The 24878-nt window shown below is 41.8% G+C and overlaps 7 non-coding genes across 7 annotated transcripts; all 7 read left to right on the top strand.

Annotated features, from left to right (window-relative positions):
- Positions 1 to 737: 737 nt before the first annotated feature.
- On the top strand, positions 738 to 809 carry TRNAS-UGA (transfer RNA serine (anticodon UGA)). The gene has a single exon. It is a non-coding gene; the product is annotated as a tRNA-Ser (tRNA).
- Positions 810 to 7908: 7099 nt separating this feature from the next.
- TRNAP-UGG (transfer RNA proline (anticodon UGG)) lies at positions 7909 to 7980 on the top strand. Its single transcript has one exon. It is a non-coding gene; the product is annotated as a tRNA-Pro (tRNA).
- A 2315-nt stretch (positions 7981 to 10295) lies between these two features.
- TRNAP-UGG (transfer RNA proline (anticodon UGG)) lies at positions 10296 to 10367 on the top strand. The gene has a single exon. It is a non-coding gene; the product is annotated as a tRNA-Pro (tRNA).
- A 4712-nt stretch (positions 10368 to 15079) lies between these two features.
- TRNAP-UGG (transfer RNA proline (anticodon UGG)) lies at positions 15080 to 15151 on the top strand. Its single transcript has one exon. It is a non-coding gene; the product is annotated as a tRNA-Pro (tRNA).
- A 2315-nt stretch (positions 15152 to 17466) lies between these two features.
- On the top strand, positions 17467 to 17538 carry TRNAP-UGG (transfer RNA proline (anticodon UGG)). The gene has a single exon. It is a non-coding gene; the product is annotated as a tRNA-Pro (tRNA).
- A 2659-nt stretch (positions 17539 to 20197) lies between these two features.
- On the top strand, positions 20198 to 20270 carry TRNAV-CAC (transfer RNA valine (anticodon CAC)). Its single transcript has one exon. It is a non-coding gene; the product is annotated as a tRNA-Val (tRNA).
- Positions 20271 to 22240: 1970 nt separating this feature from the next.
- On the top strand, positions 22241 to 22312 carry TRNAP-UGG (transfer RNA proline (anticodon UGG)). The gene has a single exon. It is a non-coding gene; the product is annotated as a tRNA-Pro (tRNA).
- The last annotated feature ends 2566 nt before the right edge of the window (positions 22313 to 24878 follow it).

The raw sequence follows: 24878 nt of genomic DNA, 5'->3' as shown, positions 1-24878 counted from the left end.
AGGCAGAATAGAGACTTCTGGGAAAAGGCCGAAATTACAGTCACAGAAAATGGCTGCATCTATAGAGAACGCTAAGAAGTGTTGGCAGCTTTTCCTCTGACCCTGGCCACTTTTACAAGCAATCCTATGATAGTCAGCAGGACCCACCCTAAAAAGGAAGGGGCATCCACTTGGACCCTTTCCACCTTTTCTAAATCTCGCCTGATCGAGCACTGATTGAGCAGATAAGCACATGTCATTCTCATTTCAGAAAGGTATTGGTTAGCTTGCTGCTAGCAGCTCAGTTATGTTATGATGTTAGAGGCTATGCAAGGAATGCTTTAGTCCAGCGATATGCAGTTTTTATTGCGCCTTGCATTCAGCAGGAAGATCTTTAGCTTGAATCTGTGGCCTAGGTATTCACCTTGGTATTTCTTTTGGCACAAAGTGAAGGAGTATTTAAGAGAAAATGCACAATGTGTTTCTTATGTTGTTATGAACAACTTGTTACTCTTTCTCATTAGGCTTCAGCCACTGAAGAAATATATAAATAAGGGCTGACTTCCTGTAAGACGTGTCCAAAGCTGGGACGGAATAAAAGGAGACACTTGTAAATGATAGTGCTATCGTTTGAGAAAGGGTAAGTTGAGACTGACTTTCATGCGTATTCACAGACCAAGCATCATAAAGATACCAGCATGATCTTCATTGCGGGCTTAGAGCCGGTATTAGCTTTTGAGAGGTAAGAGGATTTTGAGGGCTCGTTGGTCTAGGGGTATGATTCTCGCTTTGAGTGCGAGAGGTCCCGGGTTCAAATCCCGGACGAGCCCTTTTCTTGGTACTCTTTTCAAGTTGTTTTGAAGTTTGCGTTTCAAAACCAACATCAATTTTTTCTTTGCAGTAGTGGATAATTCTTTGCTAGAGTCTCATGCTTCAGCCCTGCCCAGTCTGAGCTAATACCAAACATCTGGTCTTGCATGGCATGTACGAGCGTTCAGCTAGGGATGTCGGGCAGGTTGCATGAAAGAAATCTAAAGCCAGAGGCCCATGGAATAGCCAGTTCGGAGCAGTTTCATTACAGAAAAATCAACTGTAGGTATCTGTTTCTGTAGTGTAGTGGTTATCACGTTTGCCTCACACGCGAAAGGTCCCCGGTTCGAAACCGGGCAGAAACAGTTGTTATATTGTGTTGGCTACAATGTTGATAGGTGCCGTTTTGCCATGGAATTGTCCAAGCCCTGAAGATTATTTCATGCAATCTCGTTCCAAGAAAGGGAATTCTCTCAAAACACTAAAGTAATCGGCGTGTGGATGTATCTGTTGGTTCTCAGACCTTGCTTTCAAAAGAGCCATGCAATCGGTTCACTGCTCACCTAGAACAAGCATTAACATGGAGAATTGTTGGCACCAACAGGAATCTTATTTTAGTGGAGTGTTTCTGGCTTTGAGTGCAGAGGCCCTCGGCTCAATTCCAAGATGATCCTTCTCAAGGTGATGATACAAATGCATTGTCACCTTTACGTTTAATGTCAGAATCATTTATTTCCAGTTGGTGGTGTAAGAATGTTTGCAACAGTATGGCGATTTTTCCTAGCCATGCATGAATGAAAGCATATCACTCGCCTTTAGGTGTTTTTCTAATACATTGATATTTGCATCTTCCTTCTTAGCCTGCATGTTTGACTATCTTACAGGCTGCATGTAATAAGTATCACATCAGGGCCCTTCTTCTACTCAATTCACAACTGTTCTATCACGACATAGATAAGAAAGCTGCATCTGCTTTTGTTGTGTAGTGGTAATCAGGTTTACCTGACGTGTGAAAGCCCCATGCTTTGAAAGTACACAGTAACAAAGAAACCGATGACTTTTATAAAAAGGTGTCATGTGTGTCTCTTACTTTGCACAAAAAGTGCCAGAGATGACTTCATTTGCAATCACTTGAAAAGTAGGGATTCTCCAATAAATGGTAAATGGTTGAAACAAATCTGAAGAAATGCATGACATACCTGTGTGTGTGTGTGTACGCATGTATGTATATATAGGGAGAGAGAGAGCGTCAATATAAACAGACTTTATTTCAATCAAGCTGTCTTTTCTATCCTTCAGGAGCAGAATGTTCTGATCATCAGCGCTCCAGAATGTAGTGTTTTCTTGGCAAGCATCACATATTGTGATGTGTTAGCTAAAAGTTCCATATCCTAGAGACTGATATATTCCTCTGTACTTGTACCTTGGGGATTCATCAAAACCTGGCATCATAAGCAGCTTTCTACTGCCACAGACTGGACAGCGAAACAATTTAAAATATCCCAGAAAAAGAAAATAAGCATGCTTAATCAGAGCTTTCTGGACAGGAAGGACATTTGAGCAAGTGAGGAATAAGCACTGCTTTTGTTAATTTGCATAGGCAGAATAGAGACTTCTGGGAAAAGGCCGAAATTACAGTCACAGAAAATGGCTGCATCTATAGAGAACGCTAAGAAGTGTTGGCAGCTTTTCCTCTGACCCTGACCACTTTTACAAGCAATCCTATGATAGTCAGCAGGACCCACCCTAAAAAGGAAGGGGCATCCACTTGGACCCTTTCCACCTTTTCTAAATCTCGCCTGATCGAGCACTGATTGAGCAGATAAGCACATGTCATTCTCATTTCAGAAAGGTATTGGTTAGCTTGCTGCTAGCAGCTCAGTTATGTTATGATGTTAGAGGCTATGCAAGGAATGCTTTAGTCCAGCGATATGCAGTTTTTATTGCGCCTTGCATTCAGCAGGAGGATCTTTAGCTTGAATCTGTGGCCTAGGTATTCACCTTGGTATTTTTTTTGGCACAAAGTGAAGGAGTATTTGAGAGAAAATGCACAATGTGTTTCTTATGTTGTTATGAACAACTTGTTACTCTTTCTCATTAAGCTTCAGCCACTGCAGAAATATATAAATAAGGGCTGACTTCCTGTAAGACGTGTCCAAAGCTGGGACGGAATAAAAGGAGACACTTGTAAATGATAGTGCTATCGTTTGAGAAAGGGTAAGTTGAGACTGACTTTCATGCGTATTCACAGACCAAGCATCATAAAGATACCAGCATGATCTTCATTGCGGGCTTAGAGCCGGTATTAGCTTTTGAGAGGTAAGAGGATTTTGAGGGCTCGTTGGTCTAGGGGTATGATTCTCGCTTTGGGTGCGAGAGGTCCCGAGTTCAAATCCCGGACGAGCCCTTTTCTTGGTACTCTTTTCAAGTTGTTTTGAAGTTTGCGTTTCAAAACCAACATCAATTTTTTCTTTGCAGTAGTGGATAATTCTTTGCTAGAGTCTCATGCTTCAGCCCTGCCCAGTCTGAGCTAATACCAAACATCTGGTCTTGCATGGCATGTACGAGCGTTCAGCTAGGGATGTCGGGCAGGTTGCATGAAAGAAATCTAAAGCCAGAGGCCCATGGAATAGCCAGTTCGGAGCAGTTTCATTACAGAAAAATCAACTGTAGGTATCTGTTTCTGTAGTGTAGTGGTTATCACGTTTGCCTCACACGCGAAAGGTCCCCGGTTCGAAACCGGGCAGAAACAGTTGTTATATTGTGTTGGCTACAATGTTGATAGGTGCCGTTTTGCCATGGAATTGTCCAAGCCCTGAAGATTATTTCATGCAATCTCGTTCCAAGAAAGGGAATTCTCTCAAAACACTAAAGTAATCGGCGTGTGGATGTATCTGTTGGTTCTCAGACCTTGCTTTCAAAAGAGCCATGCAATCGGTTCACTGCTCACCTAGAACAAGCATTAACATGGAGAATTGTTGGCACCAACAGGAATCTTATTTTAGTGGAGTGTTTCTGGCTTTGAGTGCAGAGGCCCTCGGCTCAATTCCAAGATGATCCTTCTCAAGGTGATGATACAAATGCATTGTCACCTTTACGTTTAATGTCAGAATCATTTATTTCCAGTTGGTGGTGTAAGAATGTTTGCAACAGTATGGCGATTTTTCCTAGCCATGCATGAATGAAAGCATATCACTCGCCTTTAGGTGTTTTTCTAATACATTGATATTTGCATCTTCCTTCTTAGCCTGCATGTTTGACTATCTTACAGGCTGCATGTAATAAGTATCACATCAGGGCCCTTCTTCTACTCAATTCACAACTGTTCTATCACGACATAGATAAGAAAGCTGCATCTGCTTTTGTTGTGTAGTGGTAATCAGGTTTACCTGACGTGTGAAAGCCCCATGCTTTGAAAGTACACAGTAACAAAGAAACCGATGACTTTTATAAAAAGGTGTCATGTGTGTCTCTTACTTTGCACAAAAAGTGCCAGAGATGACTTCATTTGCAATCACTTGAAAAGTAGGGATTCTCCAATAAATGGTAAATGGTTGAAACAAATCTGAAGAAATGCATGACATACCTGTGTGTGTGTGTGTACGCATGTATGTATATATAGGGAGAGAGAGAGCGTCAATATAAACAGACTTTATTTCAATCAAGCTGTCTTTTCTATCCTTCAGGAGCAGAATGTTCTGATCATCAGCGCTCCAGAATGTAGTGTTTTCTTGGCAAGCATCACATATTGTGATGTGTTAGCTAAAAGTTCCATATCCTAGAGACTGATATATTCCTCTGTACTTGTACCTTGGGGATTCATCAAAACCTGGCATCATAAGCAGCTTTCTACTGCCACAGACTGGACAGCGAAACAATTTAAAATATCCCAGAAAAAGAAAATAAGCATGCTTAATCAGAGCTTTCTGGACAGGAAGGACATTTGAGCAAGTGAGGAATAAGCACTGCTTTTGTTAATTTGCATAGGCAGAATAGAGACTTCTGGGAAAAGGCCGAAATTACAGTCACAGAAAATGGCTGCATCTATAGAGAACGCTAAGAAGTGTTGGCAGCTTTTCCTCTGACCCTGACCACTTTTACAAGCAATCCTATGATAGTCAGCAGGACCCACCCTAAAAAGGAAGGGGCATCCACTTGGACCCTTTCCACCTTTTCTAAATCTCGCCTGATCGAGCACTGATTGAGCAGATAAGCACATGTCATTCTCATTTCAGAAAGGTATTGGTTAGCTTGCTGCTAGCAGCTCAGTTATGTTATGATGTTAGAGGCTATGCAAGGAATGCTTTAGTCCAGCGATATGCAGTTTTTATTGCGCCTTGCATTCAGCAGGAGGATCTTTAGCTTGAATCTGTGGCCTAGGTATTCACCTTGGTATTTTTTTTGGCACAAAGTGAAGGAGTATTTGAGAGAAAATGCACAATGTGTTTCTTATGTTGTTATGAACAACTTGTTACTCTTTCTCATTAAGCTTCAGCCACTGCAGAAATATATAAATAAGGGCTGACTTCCTGTAAGACGTGTCCAAAGCTGGGACGGAATAAAAGGAGACACTTGTAAATGATAGTGCTATCGTTTGAGAAAGGGTAAGTTGAGACTGACTTTCATGCGTATTCACAGACCAAGCATCATAAAGATACCAGCATGATCTTCATTGCGGGCTTAGAGCCGGTATTAGCTTTTGAGAGGTAAGAGGATTTTGAGGGCTCGTTGGTCTAGGGGTATGATTCTCGCTTTGGGTGCGAGAGGTCCCGAGTTCAAATCCCGGACGAGCCCTTTTCTTGGTACTCTTTTCAAGTTGTTTTGAAGTTTGCGTTTCAAAACCAACATCAATTTTTTCTTTGCAGTAGTGGATAATTCTTTGCTAGAGTCTCATGCTTCAGCCCTGCCCAGTCTGAGCTAATACCAAACATCTGGTCTTGCATGGCATGTATGAGCGTTCAGCTAGGGATGTCGGGCAGGTTGCATGAAAGAAATCTAAAGCCAGAGGCCCATGGAATAGCCAGTTCGGAGCAGTTTCATTACAGAAAAATCAACTGTAGGTATCTGTTTCTGTAGTGTAGTGGTTATCACGTTTGCCTCACACGCGAAAGGTCCCCGGTTTGAAACCGGGCAGAAACAATTGTTATATTGTGTTGGCTACAATGTTGATAGGTGCCGTTTTGCCATGGAATTGTCCAAGCCCTGAAGATTATTTCATGCAATCTCGTTCCAAGAAAGGGAATTCTCTCAAAACACTAAAGTAATCGGCGTGTGGATGTATCTGTTGGTTCTCAGACCTTGCTTTCAAAAGAGCCCTGCAATCGGTTCACTGCTCACCTAGAACAAGCATTAACATGGAGAATTGTTGGCACCAACAGGAATCTTATTTTAGTGGAGTGTTTCTGGCTTTGAGTGCAGAGGCCCTCGGCTCAATTCCAAGATGATCCTTCTCAAGGTGATGATACAAATGCATTGTCACCTTTACGTTTAATGTCAGAATCATTTATTTCTAGTTGGTGGTGTAAGAATGTTTGCAACAGTATGGCGATTTTTCCTAGCCATGCATGAATGAAAGCATATCACTCGCCTTTAGGTGTTTTTCTAATACATTGATATTTGCATCTTCCTTCCTAGCCTGCATGTTTGACTATCTTACAGGCTGCATGTAATAAGTATCACATCAGGGCCCTTCTTCTACTCAATTCACAACTGTTCTATCACGACATAGATAAGAAAGCTGCATCTGCTTTTGTTGTGTAGTGGTAATCAGGTTTACCTGATGTGTGAAAGCCCCATGCTTTGAAAGTACACAGTAACAAAGAAACCGATGACTTTTATAAAAAGGTGTCATGTGTGTCTCTTACTTTGCACAAAAAGTGCCAGAGATGACTTCATTTGCAGTCACTTGAAAAGTAGGGATTCTCCAATAAATGGTAAATGGTTGAAACAAATCTGAAGAAATGCATGACATACCTGTGTGTGTGTGTGTACGCATGTATGTATATATAGGGAGAGAGAGAGCGTCAATATAAACAGACTTTATTTCAATCAAGCTGTCTTTTCTATCCTTCAGGAGCAGAATGTTCTGATCATCAGCGCTCCAGAATGTAGTGTTTTCTTGGCAAGCATCACATATTGTGATGTGTTAGCTAAAAGTTCCATATCCTAGAGACTGATATATTCCTCTGTACTTGTACCTTGGGGATTCATCAAAACCTGGCATCATAAGCAGCTTTCTACTGCCACAGACTGGACAGCGAAACAATTTAAAATATCCCAGAAAAAGAAAATAAGCATGCTTAATCAGAGCTTTCTGGACAGGAAGGACATTTGAGCAAGTGAGGAATAAGCACTGCTTTTGTTAATTTGCATAGGCAGAATAGAGACTTCTGGGAAAAGGCCGAAATTACAGTCACAGAAAATGGCTGCATCTATAGAGAACGCTAAGAAGTGTTGGCAGCTTTTCCTCTGACCCTGGCCACTTTTACAAGCAATCCTATGATAGTCAGCAGGACCCACCCTAAAAAGGAAGGGGCATCCACTTGGACCCTTTCCACCTTTTCTAAATCTCGCCTGATCGAGCCTGATTGAGCACTGATTGAGCAGATAAGCACATGTCATTCTCATTTCAGAAAGGTATTGGTTAGCTTGCTGCTAGCAGCTCAGTTATGTTATGATGTTAGAGGCTATGCAAGGAATGCTTTAGTCCAGCGATATGCAGTTTTTATTGCGCCTTGCATTCAGCAGGAAGATCTTTAGCTTGAATCTGTGGCCTAGGTATTCACCTTGGTATTTCTTTTGGCACAAAGTGAAGGAGTATTTGAGAGAAAATGCACAATGTGTTTCTTATGTTGTTATGAACAACTTGTTACTCTTTCTCATTAAGCTTCAGCCACTGCAGAAATATATAAATAAGGGCTGACTTCCTGTAAGACGTGTCCAAAGCTGGGACGGAATAAAAGGAGACACTTGTAAATGATAGTGCTATCGTTTGAGAAAGGGTAAGTTGAGACTGACTTTCATGCGTATTCACAGACCAAGCATCATAAAGATACCAGCATGATCTTCATTGCGGGCTTAGAGCCGGTATTAGCTTTTGAGAGGTAAGAGGATTTTGAGGGCTCGTTGGTCTAGGGGTATGATTCTCGCTTTGGGTGCGAGAGGTCCCGGGTTCAAATCCCGGACGAGCCCTTTTCTTGGTACTCTTTTCAAGTTGTTTTGAAGTTTGCGTTTCAAAACCAACATCAATTTTTTCTTTGCAGTAGTGGATAATTCTTTGCTAGAGTCTCATGCTTCAGCCCTGCCCAGTCTGAGCTAATACCAAACATCTGGTCTTGCATGGCATGTACGAGCGTTCAGCTAGGGATGTCGGGCAGGTTGCATGAAAGAAATCTAAAGCCAGAGGCCCATGGAATAGCCAGTTCGGAGCAGTTTCATTACAGAAAAATCAACTGTAGGTATCTGTTTCTGTAGTGTAGTGGTTATCACGTTTGCCTCACACGCGAAAGGTCCCCGGTTCGAAACCGGGCAGAAACAGTTGTTATATTGTGTTGGCTACAATGTTGATAGGTGCCGTTTTGCCATGGAATTGTCCAAGCCCTGAAGATTATTTCATGCAATCTCGTTCCAAGAAAGGGAATGCTCTCAAAACACTAAAGTAATCGGCGTGTGGATGTATCTGTTGGTTCTCAGACCTTGCTTTCAAAAGAGCCCTGCAATCGGTTCACTGCTCACCTAGAACAAGCATTAACATGGAGAATTGTTGGCACCAACAGGAATCTTATTTTAGTGGAGTGTTTCTGGCTTTGAGTGCAGAGGCCCTCGGCTCAATTCCAAGATGATCCTTCTCAGGGTGATGATACAAATGCATTGTCACCTTTACGTTTAATGTCAGAATCATTCGTTTCCAGTTGGTGGTGTAAGAATGTTTGCAACAGTATGGCGATTTTTCCTAGCCATGCATGAATGAAAGCATATCACTCGCCTTTAGGTGTTTTTCTAATACATTGATATTTGCATCTTCCTTCCTAGCCTGCATGTTTGACTATCTTACAGGCTGCATGTAATAAGTATCACATCAGGGCCCTTCTTCTACTCAATTCACAACTGTTCTATCACGACATAGATAAGAAAGCTGCATCTGCTTTTGTTGTGTAGTGGTAATCAGGTTTACCTGACGTGTGAAAGCCCCATGCTTTGAAAGTACACAGTAACAAAGAAACCGATGACTTTTATAAAAAGGTGTCATGTGTGTCTCTTACTTTGCACAAAAAGTGCCAGAGATGACTTCATTTGCAGTCACTTGAAAAGTAGGGATTCTCCAATAAATGGTAAATGGTTGAAACAAATCTGAAGAAATGCATGACATACCTGTGTGTGTGTGTGTATGCATGTATGTATATATAGGGAGAGAGAGAGCGTCAATATAAACAGACTTTATTTCAATCAAGCTGTCTTTTCTATCCTTCAGGAGCAGAATGTTCTGATCATCAGCGCTCCAGAATGTAGTGTTTTCTTGGCAAGCATCACATATTGTGATGTGTTAGCTAAAAGTTCCATATCCTAGAGACTGATATATTCCTCTGTACTTGTACCTTGGGTTTTCATCAAAACCTGGCATCATAAGCAGCTTTCTACTGCCACAGACTGGACAGCGAAACAATTTAAAATATCCCAGAAAAAGAAAATAAGCATGCTTAATCAGAGCTTTCTGGACAGGAAGGACATTTGAGCAAGTGAGGAATAAGCACTGCTTTTGTTAATTTGCATAGGCAGAATAGAGACTTCTGGGAAAAGGCCGAAATTACAGTCACAGAAAATGGCTGCATCTATAGAGAACGCTAAGAAGTGTTGGCAGCTTTTCCTCTGACCCTGGCCACTTTTACAAGCAATCCTATGATAGTCAGCAGGACCCACCCTAAAAAGGAAGGGGCATCCACTTGGACCCTTTCCACCTTTTCTAGATCGAGCCTGATTGAGCACTGATTGAGCAGATAAGCACATGTCATTCTCATTTCAGAAAGGTATTGGTTAGCTTGCTGCTAGCAGCTCAGTTATGTTATGATGTTAGAGGCTATGCAAGGAATGCTTTAGTCCAGCGATATGCAGTTTTTATTGCGCCTTGCATTCAGCAGGAAGATCTTTAGCTTGAATCTGTGGCCTAGGTATTCACCTTGGTATTTCTTTTGGCACAAAGTGAAGGAGTATTTGAGAGAAAATGCACAATGTGTTTCTTATGTTGTTATGAACAACTTGTTACTCTTTCTCATTAAGCTTCAGCCACTGCAGAAATATATAAATAAGGGCTGACTTCCTGTAAGACGTGTCCAAAGCTGGGACGGAATAAAAGGAGACACTTGTAAATGATAGTGCTATCGTTTGAGAAAGGGTAAGTTGAGACTGACTTTCATGCGTATTCACAGACCAAGCATCATAAAGATACCAGCATGATCTTCATTGCGGGCTTAGAGCCGGCATTAGCTTTTGAGAGGTAAGAGGATTTTGAGGGCTCGTTGGTCTAGGGGTATGATTCTCGCTTTGGGTGCGAGAGGTCCCGGGTTCAAATCCCGGACGAGCCCTTTTCTTGGTACTCTTTTCAAGTTGTTTTGAAGTTTGCGTTTCAAAACCAACATCAATTTTTTCTTTGCAGTAGTGGATAATTCTTTGCTAGAGTCTCATGCTTCAGCCCTGCCCAGTCTGAGCTAATACCAAACATCTGGTCTTGCATGGCATGTACGAGCGTTCAGCTAGGGATGTCGGGCAGGTTGCATGAAAGAAATCTAAAGCCAGAGGCCCATGGAATAGCCAGTTCGGAGCAGTTTCATTACAGAAAAATCAACTGTAGGTATCTGTTTCTGTAGTGTAGTGGTTATCACGTTTGCCTCACACGCGAAAGGTCCCCGGTTCGAAACCGGGCAGAAACAGTTGTTATATTGTGTTGGCTACAATGTTGATAGGTGCCGTTTTGCCATGGAATTGTCCAAGCCCTGAAGATTATTTCATGCAATCTCGTTCCAAGAAAGGGAATGCTCTCAAAACACTAAAGTAATCGGCGTGTGGATGTATCTGTTGGTTCTCAGACCTTGCTTTCAAAAGAGCCCTGCAATCGGTTCACTGCTCACCTAGAACAAGCATTAACATGGAGAATTGTTGGCACCAACAGGAATCTTATTTTAGTGGAGTGTTTCTGGCTTTGAGTGCAGAGGCCCTCGGCTCAATTCCAAGATGATCCTTCTCAAGGTGATGATACAAATGCATTGTCACCTTTACGTTTAATGTCAGAATCATTTATTTCCAGTTGGTGGTGTAAGAATGTTTGCAACAGTATGGCGATTTTTCCTAGCCATGCATGAATGAAAGCATATCACTCGCCTTTAGGTGTTTTTCTAATACATTGATATTTGCATCTTCCTTCCTAGCCTGCATGTTTGACTATCTTACAGGCTGCATGTAATAAGTATCACATCAGGGCCCTTCTTCTACTCAATTCACAACTGTTCTATCACGACATAGATAAGAAAGCTGCATCTGCTTTTGTTGTGTAGTGGTAATCAGGTTTACCTGACGTGTGAAAGCCCCATGCTTTGAAAGTACACAGTAACAAAGAAACCGATGACTTTTATAAAAAGGTGTCATGTGTGTCTCTTACTTTGCACAAAAAGTGCCAGAGATGACTTCATTTGCAGTCACTTGAAAAGTAGGGATTCTCCAATAAATGGTAAATGGTTGAAACAAATCTGAAGAAATGCATGACATACCTGTGTGTGTGTGTGTACGCATGTATGTATATATAGGGAGAGAGAGAGCGTCAATATAAACAGACTTTATTTCAATCAAGCTGTCTTTTCTATCCTTCAGGAGCAGAATGTTCTGATCATCAGCGCTCCAGAATGTAGTGTTTTCTTGGCAAGCATCACATATTGTGATGTTTTAGCTAAAAGTTCCATATCCTAGAGACTGATATATTCCTCTGTACTTGTACCTTGGGGATTCATCAAAACCTGGCATCATAAGCAGCTTTCTACTGCCACAGACTGGACAGCGAAACAATTTAAAATATCCCAGAAAAAGAAAATAAGCATGCTTAATCAGAGCTTTCTGGACAGGAAGGACATTTGAGCAAGTGAGGAATAAGCACTGCTTTTGTTAATTTGCATAGGCAGAATAGAGACTTCTGGGAAAAGGCCGAAATTACAGTCACAGAAAATGGCTGCATCTATAGAGAACGCTAAGAAGTGTTGGCAGCTTTTCCTCTGACCCTGGCCACTTTTACAAGCAATCCTATGATAGTCAGCAGGACCCACCCTAAAAAGGAAGGGGCATCCACTTGGACCCTTTCCACCTTTTCTAAATCTCGCCTGATCGAGCCCTGATCGAGCCGATAAGCACATGTAATTCTCATTTCAGAAAGGTATTGGTTAGCTTGCTGCTAGCAGCTCAGTTATGTTATGATGTTAGAGGCTATGCAAGGAATGCTTTAGTCCAGCGATATGCAGTTTTTATTGCGCCTTGCATTCAGCAGGAGGATCTTTAGCTTGAATCTGTGGCCTAGGTATTCACCTTGGTATTTTTTTTGGCACAAAGTGAAGGAGTATTTGAGAGAAAATGCACAATGTGTTTCTTATGTTGTTATGAACAACTTGTTACTCTTTCTCATTAAGCTTCAGCCACTGCAGAAATATATAAATAAGGGCTGACTTCCTGTAAGACGTGTCCAAAGCTGGGACGGAATAAAAGGAGACACTTGTAAATGATAGTGCTATCGTTTGAGAAAGGGTAAGTTGAGACTGACTTTCATGCGTATTCACAGACCAAGCATCATAAAGATACCAGCATGATCTTCATTGCGGGCTTAGAGCCGGTATTAGCTTTTGAGAGGTAAGAGGATTTTGAGGGCTCGTTGGTCTAGGGGTATGATTCTCGCTTTGGGTGCGAGAGGTCCCGAGTTCAAATCCCGGACGAGCCCTTTTCTTGGTACTCTTTTCAAGTTGTTTTGAAGTTTGCGTTTCAAAACCAACATCAATTTTTTCTTTGCAGTAGTGGATAATTCTTTGCTAGAGTCTCATGCTTCAGCCCTGCCCAGTCTGAGCTAATACCAAACATCTGGTCTTGCATGGCATGTATGAGCGTTCAGCTAGGGATGTCGGGCAGGTTGCATGAAAGAAATCTAAAGCCAGAGGCCCATGGAATAGCCAGTTCGGAGCAGTTTCATTACAGAAAAATCAACTGTAGGTATCTGTTTCTGTAGTGTAGTGGTTATCACGTTTGCCTCACACGCGAAAGGTCCCCGGTTTGAAACCGGGCAGAAACAATTGTTATATTGTGTTGGCTACAATGTTGATAGGTGCCGTTTTGCCATGGAATTGTCCAAGCCCTGAAGATTATTTCATGCAATCTCGTTCCAAGAAAGGGAATTCTCTCAAAACACTAAAGTAATCGGCGTGTGGATGTATCTGTTGGTTCTCAGACCTTGCTTTCAAAAGAGCCCTGCAATCGGTTCACTGCTCACCTAGAACAAGCATTAACATGGAGAATTGTTGGCACCAACAGGAATCTTATTTTAGTGGAGTGTTTCTGGCTTTGAGTGCAGAGGCCCTCGGCTCAATTCCAAGATGATCCTTCTCAAGGTGATGATACAAATGCATTGTCACCTTTACGTTTAATGTCAGAATCATTTATTTCTAGTTGGTGGTGTAAGAATGTTTGCAACAGTATGGCGATTTTTCCTAGCCATGCATGAATGAAAGCATATCACTCGCCTTTAGGTGTTTTTCTAATACATTGATATTTGCATCTTCCTTCCTAGCCTGCATGTTTGACTATCTTACAGGCTGCATGTAATAAGTATCACATCAGGGCCCTTCTTCTACTCAATTCACAACTGTTCTATCACGACATAGATAAGAAAGCTGCATCTGCTTTTGTTGTGTAGTGGTAATCAGGTTTACCTGATGTGTGAAAGCCCCATGCTTTGAAAGTACACAGTAACAAAGAAACCGATGACTTTTATAAAAAGGTGTCATGTGTGTCTCTTACTTTGCACAAAAAGTGCCAGAGATGACTTCATTTGCAGTCACTTGAAAAGTAGGGATTCTCCAATAAATGGTAAATGGTTGAAACAAATCTGAAGAAATGCATGACATACCTGTGTGTGTGTGTGTACGCATGTATGTATATATAGGGAGAGAGAGAGCGTCAATATAAACAGACTTTATTTCAATCAAGCTGTCTTTTCTATCCTTCAGGAGCAGAATGTTCTGATCATCAGCGCTCCAGAATGTAGTGTTTTCTTGGCAAGCATCACATATTGTGATGTGTTAGCTAAAAGTTCCATATCCTAGAGACTGATATATTCCTCTGTACTTGTACCTTGGGGATTCATCAAAACCTGGCATCATAAGCAGCTTTCTACTGCCACAGACTGGACAGCGAAACAATTTAAAATATCCCAGAAAAAGAAAATAAGCATGCTTAATCAGAGCTTTCTGGACAGGAAGGACATTTGAGCAAGTGAGGAATAAGCACTGCTTTTGTTAATTTGCATAGGCAGAATAGAGACTTCTGGGAAAAGGCCGAAATTACAGTCACAGAAAATGGCTGCATCTATAGAGAACGCTAAGAAGTGTTGGCAGCTTTTCCTCTGACCCTGGCCACTTTTACAAGCAATCCTATGATAGTCAGCAGGACCCACCCTAAAAAGGAAGGGGCATCCACTTGGACCCTTTCCACCTTTTCTAAATCTCGCCTGATCGAGCCTGATTGAGCACTGATTGAGCAGATAAGCACATGTCATTCTCATTTCAGAAAGGTATTGGTTAGCTTGCTGCTAGCAGCTCAGTTATGTTATGATGTTAGAGGCTATGCAAGGAATGCTTTAGTCCAGCGATATGCAGTTTTTATTGCGCCTTGCATTCAGCAGGAAGATCTTTAGCTTGAATCTGTGGCCTAGGTATTCACCTTGGTATTTCTTTTGGCACAAAGTGAAGGAGTATTTGAGAGAAAATGCACAATGTGTTTCTTATGTTGTTATGAACAACTTGTTACTCTTTCTCATTAAGCTTCAGCCACTGCAGAAATATATAAATAAGGGCTGACTTCCTGTAAGACGTGTCCAAAGCTGGGACGGAATAAAAGGAGACACTTGTAAATGATAGTGCTATCGTTTGAGAAAGGGTAAGTTGAGACTGACTTTCATGCGTATTCACAGACCAAGCATCATAAAGATACCAGCATGATCTTCATTGCGGGCTTAGAGCCGGTATTAGCTTTTGAGAGGTAAGAGGATTTTGAGGGCTCGTTGGTCTAGGGGTATGATTCTCGCTTTGGGTGCGAGAGGTCCCGGGTTCAAATCCCGGACGAGCCCTTTTCTTGGTACTCTTTTCAAGTTGTTTTGAAGTTTGCGTTTCAAAACCAACATCAATTTTTTCTTTGCAGTAGTGGATAATTCTTTGCTAGAGTCTCATGCTTCAGCCCTGCCCAGTCTGAGCTAATACCAAACATCTGGTCTTGCATGGCATGTACGAGCGTTCAGCTAGGGATGTCGGGCAGGTTGCATGAAAGAAATCTAAAGCCAGAGGCCCATGGAATAGCCAGTTCGGAGCAGTTTCATTACAGAAAAATCAACTGTAGGTATCTGTTTCTGTAGTGTAGTGGTTATCACGTTTGCCTCACACGCGAAAGGTCCCCGGTTCGAAACCGGGCAGAAACAGTTGTTATATTGTGTTGGCTACAATGTTGATAGGTGCCGTTTTGCCATGGAATTGTCCAAGCCCTGAAGATTATTTCATGCAATCTCGTTCCAAGAAAGGGAATGCTCTCAAAACACTAAAGTAATCGGCGTGTGGATGTATCTGTTGGTTCTCAGACCTTGCTTTCAAAAGAGCCCTGCAATCGGTTCACTGCTCACCTAGAACAAGCATTAACATGGAGAATTGTTGGCACCAACAGGAATCTTATTTTAGTGGAGTGTTTCTGGCTTTGAGTGCAGAGGCCCTCGGCTCAATTCCAAGATGATCCTTCTCAGGGTGATGATACAAATGCATTGTCACCTTTACGTTTAATGTCAGAATCATTCGTTTCCAGTTGGTGGTGTAAGAATGTTTGCAACAGTATGGCGATTTTTCCTAGCCATGCATGAATGAAAGCATATCACTCGCCTTTAGGTGTTTTTCTAATACATTGATATTTGCATCTTCCTTCCTAGCCTGCATGTTTGACTATCTTACAGGCTGCATGTAATAAGTATCACATCAGGGCCCTTCTTCTACTCAATTCACAACTGTTCTATCACGACATAGATAAGAAAGCTGCATCTGCTTTTGTTGTGTAGTGGTAATCAGGTTTACCTGACGTGTGAAAGCCCCATGCTTTGAAAGTACACAGTAACAAAGAAACCGATGACTTTTATAAAAAGGTGTCATGTGTGTCTCTTACTTTGCACAAAAAGTGCCAGAGATGACTTCATTTGCAGTCACTTGAAAAGTAGGGATTCTCCAATAAATGGTAAATGGTTGAAACAAATCTGAAGAAATGCATGACATACCTGTGTGTGTGTGTGTATGCATGTATGTATATATAGGGAGAGAGAGAGCGTCAATATAAACAGACTTTATTTCAATCAAGCTGTCTTTTCTATCCTTCAGGAGCAGAATGTTCTGATCATCAGCGCTCCAGAATGTAGTGTTTTCTTGGCAAGCATCACATATTGTGATGTGTTAGCTAAAAGTTCCATATCCTAGAGACTGATATATTCCTCTGTACTTGTACCTTGGGTTTTCATCAAAACCTGGCATCATAAGCAGCTTTCTACTGCCACAGACTGGACAGCGAAACAATTTAAAATATCCCAGAAAAAGAAAATAAGCATGCTTAATCAGAGCTTTCTGGACAGGAAGGACATTTGAGCAAGTGAGGAATAAGCACTGCTTTTGTTAATTTGCATAGGCAGAATAGAGACTTCTGGGAAAAGGCCGAAATTACAGTCACAGAAAATGGCTGCATCTATAGAGAACGCTAAGAAGTGTTGGCAGCTTTTCCTCTGACCCTGGCCACTTTTACAAGCAATCCTATGATAGTCAGCAGGACCCACCCTAAAAAGGAAGGGGCATCCACTTGGACCCTTTCCACCTTTTCTAGATCGAGCCTGATTGAGCACTGATTGAGCAGATAAGCACATGTCATTCTCATTTCAGAAAGGTATTGGTTAGCTTGCTGCTAGCAGCTCAGTTATGTTATGATGTTAGAGGCTATGCAAGGAATGCTTTAGTCCAGCGATATGCAGTTTTTATTGCGCCTTGCATTCAGCAGGAAGATCTTTAGCTTGAATCTGTGGCCTAGGTATTCACCTTGGTATTTCTTTTGGCACAAAGTGAAGGAGTATTTGAGAGAAAATGCACAATGTGTTTCTTATGTTGTTATGAACAACTTGTTACTCTTTCTCATTAAGCTTCAGCCACTGCAGAAATATATAAATAAGGGCTGACTTCCTGTAAGACGTGTCCAAAGCTGGGACGGAATAAAAGGAGACACTTGTAAATGATAGTGCTATCGTTTGAGAAAGGGTAAGTTGAGACTGACTTTCATGCGTATTCACAGACCAAGCATCATAAAGATACCAGCATGATCTTCATTGCGGGCTTAGAGCCGGCATTAGCTTTTGAGAGGTAAGAGGATTTTGAGGGCTCGTTGGTCTAGGGGTATGATTCTCGCTTTGGGTGCGAGAGGTCCCGGGTTCAAATCCCGGACGAGCCCTTTTCTTGGTACTCTTTTCAAGTTGTTTTGAAGTTTGCGTTTCAAAACCAACATCAATTTTTTCTTTGCAGTAGTGGATAATTCTTTGCTAGAGTCTCATGCTTCAGCCCTGCCCAGTCTGAGCTAATACCAAACATCTGGTCTTGCATGGCATGTACGAGCGTTCAGCTAGGGATGTCGGGCAGGTTGCATGAAAGAAATCTAAAGCCAGAGGCCCATGGAATAGCCAGTTCGGAGCAGTTTCATTACAGAAAAATCAACTGTAGGTATCTGTTTCTGTAGTGTAGTGGTTATCACGTTTGCCTCACACGCGAAAGGTCCCCGGTTCGAAACCGGGCAGAAACAGTTGTTATATTGTGTTGGCTACAATGTTGATAGGTGCCGTTTTGCCATGGAATTGTCCAAGCCCTGAAGATTATTTCATGCAATCTCGTTCCAAGAAAGGGAATGCTCTCAAAACACTAAAGTAATCGGCGTGTGGATGTATCTGTTGGTTCTCAGACCTTGCTTTCAAAAGAGCCCTGCAATCGGTTCACTGCTCACCTAGAACAAGCATTAACATGGAGAATTGTTGGCACCAACAGGAATCTTATTTTAGTGGAGTGTTTCTGGCTTTGAGTGCAGAGGCCCTCGGCTCAATTCCAAGATGATCCTTCTCAAGGTGATGATACAAATGCATTGTCACCTTTACGTTTAATGTCAGAATCATTTATTTCCAGTTGGTGGTGTAAGAATGTTTGCAACAGTATGGCGATTTTTCCTAGCCATGCATGAATGAAAGCATATCACTCGCCTTTAGGTGTTTTTCTAATACATTGATATTTGCATCTTCCTTCCTAGCCTGCATGTTTGACTATCTTACAGGCTGCATGTAATAAGTATCACATCAGGGCCCTTCTTCTACTCAATTCACAACTGTTCTATCACGACATAGATAAGAAAGCTGCATCTGCTTTTGTTGTGTAGTGGTAATCAGGTTTACCTGACGTGTGAAAGCCCCATGCTTTGAAAGTACACAGTAACAAAGAAACCGATGACTTTTATAAAAAGGTGTCATGTGTGTCTCTTACTTTGCACAAAAAGTGCCAGAGATGACTTCATTTGCAGTCACTTGAAAAGTAGGGATTCTCCAATAAATGGTAAATGGTTGAAACAAATCTGAAGAAATGCATGACATACCTGTGTGTGTGTGTGTACGCATGTATGTATATATAGGGAGAGAGAGAGCGTCAATATAAACAGACTTTATTTCAATCAAGCTGTCTTTTCTATCCTTCAGGAGCAGAATGTTCTGATCATCAGCGCTCCAGAATGTAGTGTTTTCTTGGCAAGCATCACATATTGTGATGTTTTAGCTAAAAGTTCCATATCCTAGAGACTGATATATTCCTCTGTACTTGTACCTTGGGGATTCATCAAAACCTGGCATCATAAGCAGCTTTCTACTGCCACAGACTGGACAGCGAAACAATTTAAAATATCCCAGAAAAAGAAAATAAGCATGCTTAATCAGAGCTTTCTGGACAGGAAGGACATTTGAGCAAGTGAGGAATAAGCACTGCTTTTGTTAATTTGCATAGGCAGAATAGAGACTTCTGGGAAAAGGCCGAAATTACAGTCACAGAAAATGGCTGCATCTATAGAGAACGCTAAGAAGTGTTGGCAGCTTTTCCTCTGACCCTGGCCACTTTTACAAGCAATCCTATGATAGTCAGCAGGACCCACCCTAAAAAGGAAGGGGCATCCACTTGGACCCTTTCCACCTTTTCTAAATCTCGCCTGATCGAGCCCTGATCGAGCCGATAAGCACATGTAATTCTCATTTCAGAAAGGTATTGGTTAGCTTGCTGCTAGCAGCTCAGTTATGTTATGATGTTAGAGGCTATGCAAGGAATGCTTTAGTCCAGCGATATGCAGTTTTTATTGCGCCTTGCATTCAGCAGGAAGATCTTTAGCTTGAATCTCTGGCCTAGGTATTCACCTTGGTATTTTTTTTGGCACAAAGTGAAGGAGTATTTGAGAGAAAATGCACAATGTGTTTCTTATGTTGTTATGAACAACTTGTTACTCTTTCTCATTAAGCTTCAGCCACTGCAGAAATATATAAATAAGGGCTGACTTCCTGTAAGACGTGTCCAAAGCTGGGACGGAATAAAAGGAGACACTTGTAAATGATAGTGCTATCGTTTGAGAAAGGGTAAGTTGAGACTGACTTTCATGCGTATTCACAGACCAAGCATCATAAAGATACCAGCATGATCTTCATTGCGGGCTTAGAGCCGGTATTAGCTTTTGAGAGGTAAGAGGATTTTGAGGGCTCGTTGGTCTAGGGGTATGATTCTCGCTTTGGGTGCGAGAGGTCCCAGGTTCAAATCCCGGACGAGCCCTTTTCTTGGTACTCTTTTCAAGTTGTTTTGAAGTTTGCGTTTCAAAACCAACATCAATTTTTTCTTTGCAGTAGTGGATAATTCTTTGCTAGAGTCTCATGCTTCAGCCCTGCCCAGTCTGAGCTAATACCACACATCTGGTCTTGCATGGCATGTACGAGCGTTCAGCTAGGGATGTCGGGCAGGTTGCATGAAAGAAATCTAAAGCCAGAGGCCCATGGAATAGCCAGTTCGGAGCAGTTTCATTACAGAAAAATCAACTGTAGGTATCTGTTTCTGTAGTGTAGTGGTTATCACGTTCGCCTCACACGCGAAAGGTCCCCGGTTCGAAACCGGGTAGAAACAGTTGTTATATTGTGTTGGCTACAATGTTGATAGGTGCCGTTTTGCCATGGAATTGTCCAAGCCCTGAAGATTATTTCATGCAATCTCGTTCCAAGAAAGGGAATTCTCTCAAAACACTAAAGTAATCGGCGTGTGGATGTATCTGTTGGTTCTCAGACCTTGCTTTCAAAAGAGCCCTGCAATCGGTTCACTGCTCACCTAGAACAAGCATTAACATGGAGAATTGTTGGCACCAACAGGAATCTTATTTTAGTGGAGTGTTTCTGGCTTTGAGTGCAGAGGCCCTCGGCTCAATTCCAAGATGATCCTTCTCAGGGTGATGATACAAATGCATTGTCACCTTTACGTTTAATGTCAGAATCATTCGTTTCCAGTTGGTGGTGTAAGAATGTTTGCAACAGTATGGCGATTTTTCCTAGCCATGCATGAATGAAAGCATATCACTCGCCTTTAGGTGTTTTTCTAATACATTGATATTTGCATCTTCCTTCCTAGCCTGCATGTTTGACTATCTTACAGGCTGCATGTAATAAGTATCACATCAGGGCCCTTCTTCTACTCAATTCACAACTGTTCTATCACGACATAGATAAGAAAGCTGCATCTGCTTTTGTTGTGTAGTGGTAATCAGGTTTACCTGACGTGTGAAAGCCCCATGCTTTGAAAGTACACAGTAACAAAGAAACCGATGACTTTTATAAAAAGGTGTCATGTGTGTCTCTTACTTTGCACAAAAAGTGCCAGAGATGACTTCATTTGCAGTCACTTGAAAAGTAGGGATTCTCCAATAAATGGTAAATGGTTGAAACAAATCTGAAGAAATGCATGACATACCTGTGTGTGTGTGTGTATGCATGTATGTATATATAGGGAGAGAGAGAGCGTCAATATAAACAGACTTTATTTCAATCAAGCTGTCTTTTCTATCCTTCAGGAGCAGAATGTTCTGATCATCAGCGCTCCAGAATGTAGTGTTTTCTTGGCAAGCATCACATATTGTGATGTGTTAGCTAAAAGTTCCATATCCTAGAGACTGATATATTCCTCTGTACTTGTACCTTGGGTTTTCATCAAAACCTGGCATCATAAGCAGCTTTCTACTGCCACAGACTGGACAGCGAAACAATTTAAAATATCCCAGAAAAAGAAAATAAGCATGCTTAATCAGAGCTTTCTGGACAGGAAGGACATTTGAGCAAGTGAGGAATAAGCACTGCTTTTGTTAATTTGCATAGGCAGAATAGAGACTTCTGGGAAAAGGCCGAAATTACAGTCACAGAAAATGGCTGCATCTATAGAGAACGCTAAGAAGTGTTGGCAGCTTTTCCTCTGACCCTGGCCACTTTTACAAGCAATCCTATGATAGTCAGCAGGACCCACCCTAAAAAGGAAGGGGCATCCACTTGGACCCTTTCCACCTTTTCTAGATCGAGCCTGATTGAGCACTGATTGAGCAGATAAGCACATGTCATTCTCATTTCAGAAAGGTATTGGTTAGCTTGCTGCTAGCAGCTCAGTTATGTTATGATGTTAGAGGCTATGCAAGGAATGCTTTAGTCCAGCGATATGCAGTTTTTATTGCGCCTTGCATTCAGCAGGAAGATCTTTAGCTTGAATCTGTGGCCTAGGTATTCACCTTGGTATTTCTTTTGGCACAAAGTGAAGGAGTATTTGAGAGAAAATGCACAATGTGTTTCTTATGTTGTTATGAACAACTTGTTACTCTTTCTCATTAAGCTTCAGCCACTGCAGAAATATATAAATAAGGGCTGACTTCCTGTAAGACGTGTCCAAAGCTGGGACGGAATAAAAGGAGACACTTGTAAATGATAGTGCTATCGTTTGAGAAAGGGTAAGTTGAGACTGACTTTCATGCGTATTCACAGACCAAGCATCATAAAGATACCAGCATGATCTTCATTGCGGGCTTAGAGCCTCTATTAGCTTTTGAGAGGTAAGAGGATTTTGAGGGCTCGTTGGTCTAGGGGTATGATTCTCGCTTTGGGTGCGAGAGGTCCCGGGTTCAAATCCCGGACGAGCCCTTTTCTTGGTACTCTTTTCAAGTTGTTTTGAAGTTTGCGTTTCAAAACCAACATCAATTTTTTCTTTGCAGTAGTGGATAATTCTTTGCTAGAGTCTCATGCTTCAGCCCTGCCCAGTCTGAGCTAATACCAAACATCTGGTCTTGCATGGCATGTACGAGCGTTCAGCTAGGGATGTCGGGCAGGTTGCATGAAAGAAATCTAAAGCCAGAGGCCCATGGAATAGCCAGTTCGGAGCAGTTTCATTACAGAAAAATCAACTGTAGGTATCTGTTTCTGTAGTGTAGTGGTTATCACGTTTGCCTCACACGCGAAAGGTCCCCGGTTCGAAACCGGGCAGAAACAGTTGTTATATTGTGTTGGCTACAATGTTGATAGGTGCCGTTTTGCCATGGAATTGTCCAAGCCCTGAAGATTATTTCATGCAATCTCGTTCCAAGAAAGGGAATGCTCTCAAAACACTAAAGTAATCGGCGTGTGGATGTATCTGTTGGTTCTCAGACCTTGCTTTCAAAAGAGCCCTGCAATCGGTTCACTGCTCACCTAGAACAAGCATTAACATGGAGAATTGTTGGCACCAACAGGAATCTTATTTTAGTGGAGTGTTTCTGGCTTTGAGTGCAGAGGCCCTCGGCTCAATTCCAAGATGATCCTTCTCAAGGTGATGATACAAATGCATTGTCACCTTTACGTTTAATGTCAGAATCATTTATTTCCAGTTGGTGGTGTAAGAATGTTTGCAACAGTATGGCGATTTTTCCTAGCCATGCATGAATGAAAGCATATCACTCGCCTTTAGGTGTTTTTCTAATACATTGATATTTGCATCTTCCTTCCTAGCCTGCATGTTTGACTATCTTACAGGCTGCATGTAATAAGTATCACATCAGGGCCCTTCTTCTACTCAATTCACAACTGTTCTATCACGACATAGATAAGAAAGCTGCATCTGCTTTTGTTGTGTAGTGGTAATCAGGTTTACCTGACGTGTGAAAGCCCCATGCTTTGAAAGTACACAGTAACAAAGAAACCGATGACTTTTATAAAAAGGTGTCATGTGTGTCTCTTACTTTGCACAAAAAGTGCCAGAGATGACTTCATTTGCAGTCACTTGAAAAGTAGGGATTCTCCAATAAATGGTAAATGGTTGAAACAAATCTGAAGAAATGCATGACATACCTGTGTGTGTGTGTGTACGCATGTATGTATATATAGGGAGAGAGAGAGCGTCAATATAAACAGACTTTATTTCAATCAAGCTGTCTTTTCTATCCTTCAGGAGCAGAATGTTCTGATCATCAGCGCTCCAGAATGTAGTGTTTTCTTGGCAAGCATCACATATTGTGATGTTTTAGCTAAAAGTTCCATATCCTAGAGACTGATATATTCCTCTGTACTTGTACCTTGGGGATTCATCAAAACCTGGCATCATAAGCAGCTTTCTACTGCCACAGACTGGACAGCGAAACAATTTAAAATATCCCAGAAAAAGAAAATAAGCATGCTTAATCAGAGCTTTCTGGACAGGAAGGACATTTGAGCAAGTGAGGAATAAGCACTGCTTTTGTTAATTTGCATAGGCAGAATAGAGACTTCTGGGAAAAGGCCGAAATTACAGTCACAGAAAATGGCTGCATCTATAGAGAACGCTAAGAAGTGTTGGCAGCTTTTCCTCTGACCCTGGCCACTTTTACAAGCAATCCTATGATAGTCAGCAGGACCCACCCTAAAAAGGAAGGGGCATCCACTTGGACCCTTTCCACCTTTTCTAAATCTCGCCTGATCGAGCCCTGATCGAGCCGATAAGCACATGTAATTCTCATTTCAGAAAGGTATTGGTTAGCTTGCTGCTAGCAGCTCAGTTATGTTATGATGTTAGAGGCTATGCAAGGAATGCTTTAGTCCAGCGATATGCAGTTTTTATTGCGCCTTGCATTCAGCAGGAAGATCTTTAGCTTGAATCTCTGGCCTAGGTATTCACCTTGGTATTTTTTTTGGCACAAAGTGAAGGAGTATTTGAGAGAAAATGCACAATGTGTTTCTTATGTTGTTATGAACAACTTGTTACTCTTTCTCATTAAGCTTCAGCCACTGCAGAAATATATAAATAAGGGCTGACTTCCTGTAAGACGTGTCCAAAGCTGGGACGGAATAAAAGGAGACACTTGTAAATGATAGTGCTATCGTTTGAGAAAGGGTAAGTTGAGACTGACTTTCATGCGTATTCACAGACCAAGCATCATAAAGATACCAGCATGATCTTCATTGCGGGCTTAGAGCCGGTATTAGCTTTTGAGAGGTAAGAGGATTTTGAGGGCTCGTTGGTCTAGGGGTATGATTCTCGCTTTGGGTGCGAGAGGTCCCAGGTTCAAATCCCGGACGAGCCCTTTTCTTGGTACTCTTTTCAAGTTGTTTTGAAGTTTGCGTTTCAAAACCAACATCAATTTTTTCTTTGCAGTAGTGGATAATTCTTTGCTAGAGTCTCATGCTTCAGCCCTGCCCAGTCTGAGCTAATACCACACATCTGGTCTTGCATGGCATGTACGAGCGTTCAGCTAGGGATGTC

This window comes from Triturus cristatus, chromosome 8 (genome assembly GCF_964204655.1).
Source record: "Triturus cristatus chromosome 8, aTriCri1.1, whole genome shotgun sequence".
In the NCBI taxonomy this organism is placed as follows: Eukaryota; Metazoa; Chordata; class Amphibia; order Caudata; family Salamandridae; genus Triturus; species Triturus cristatus.
The sequence above is the reverse complement of the archived record's forward strand: the minus strand, read 5'-3'. Positions and strand labels throughout refer to the sequence as shown.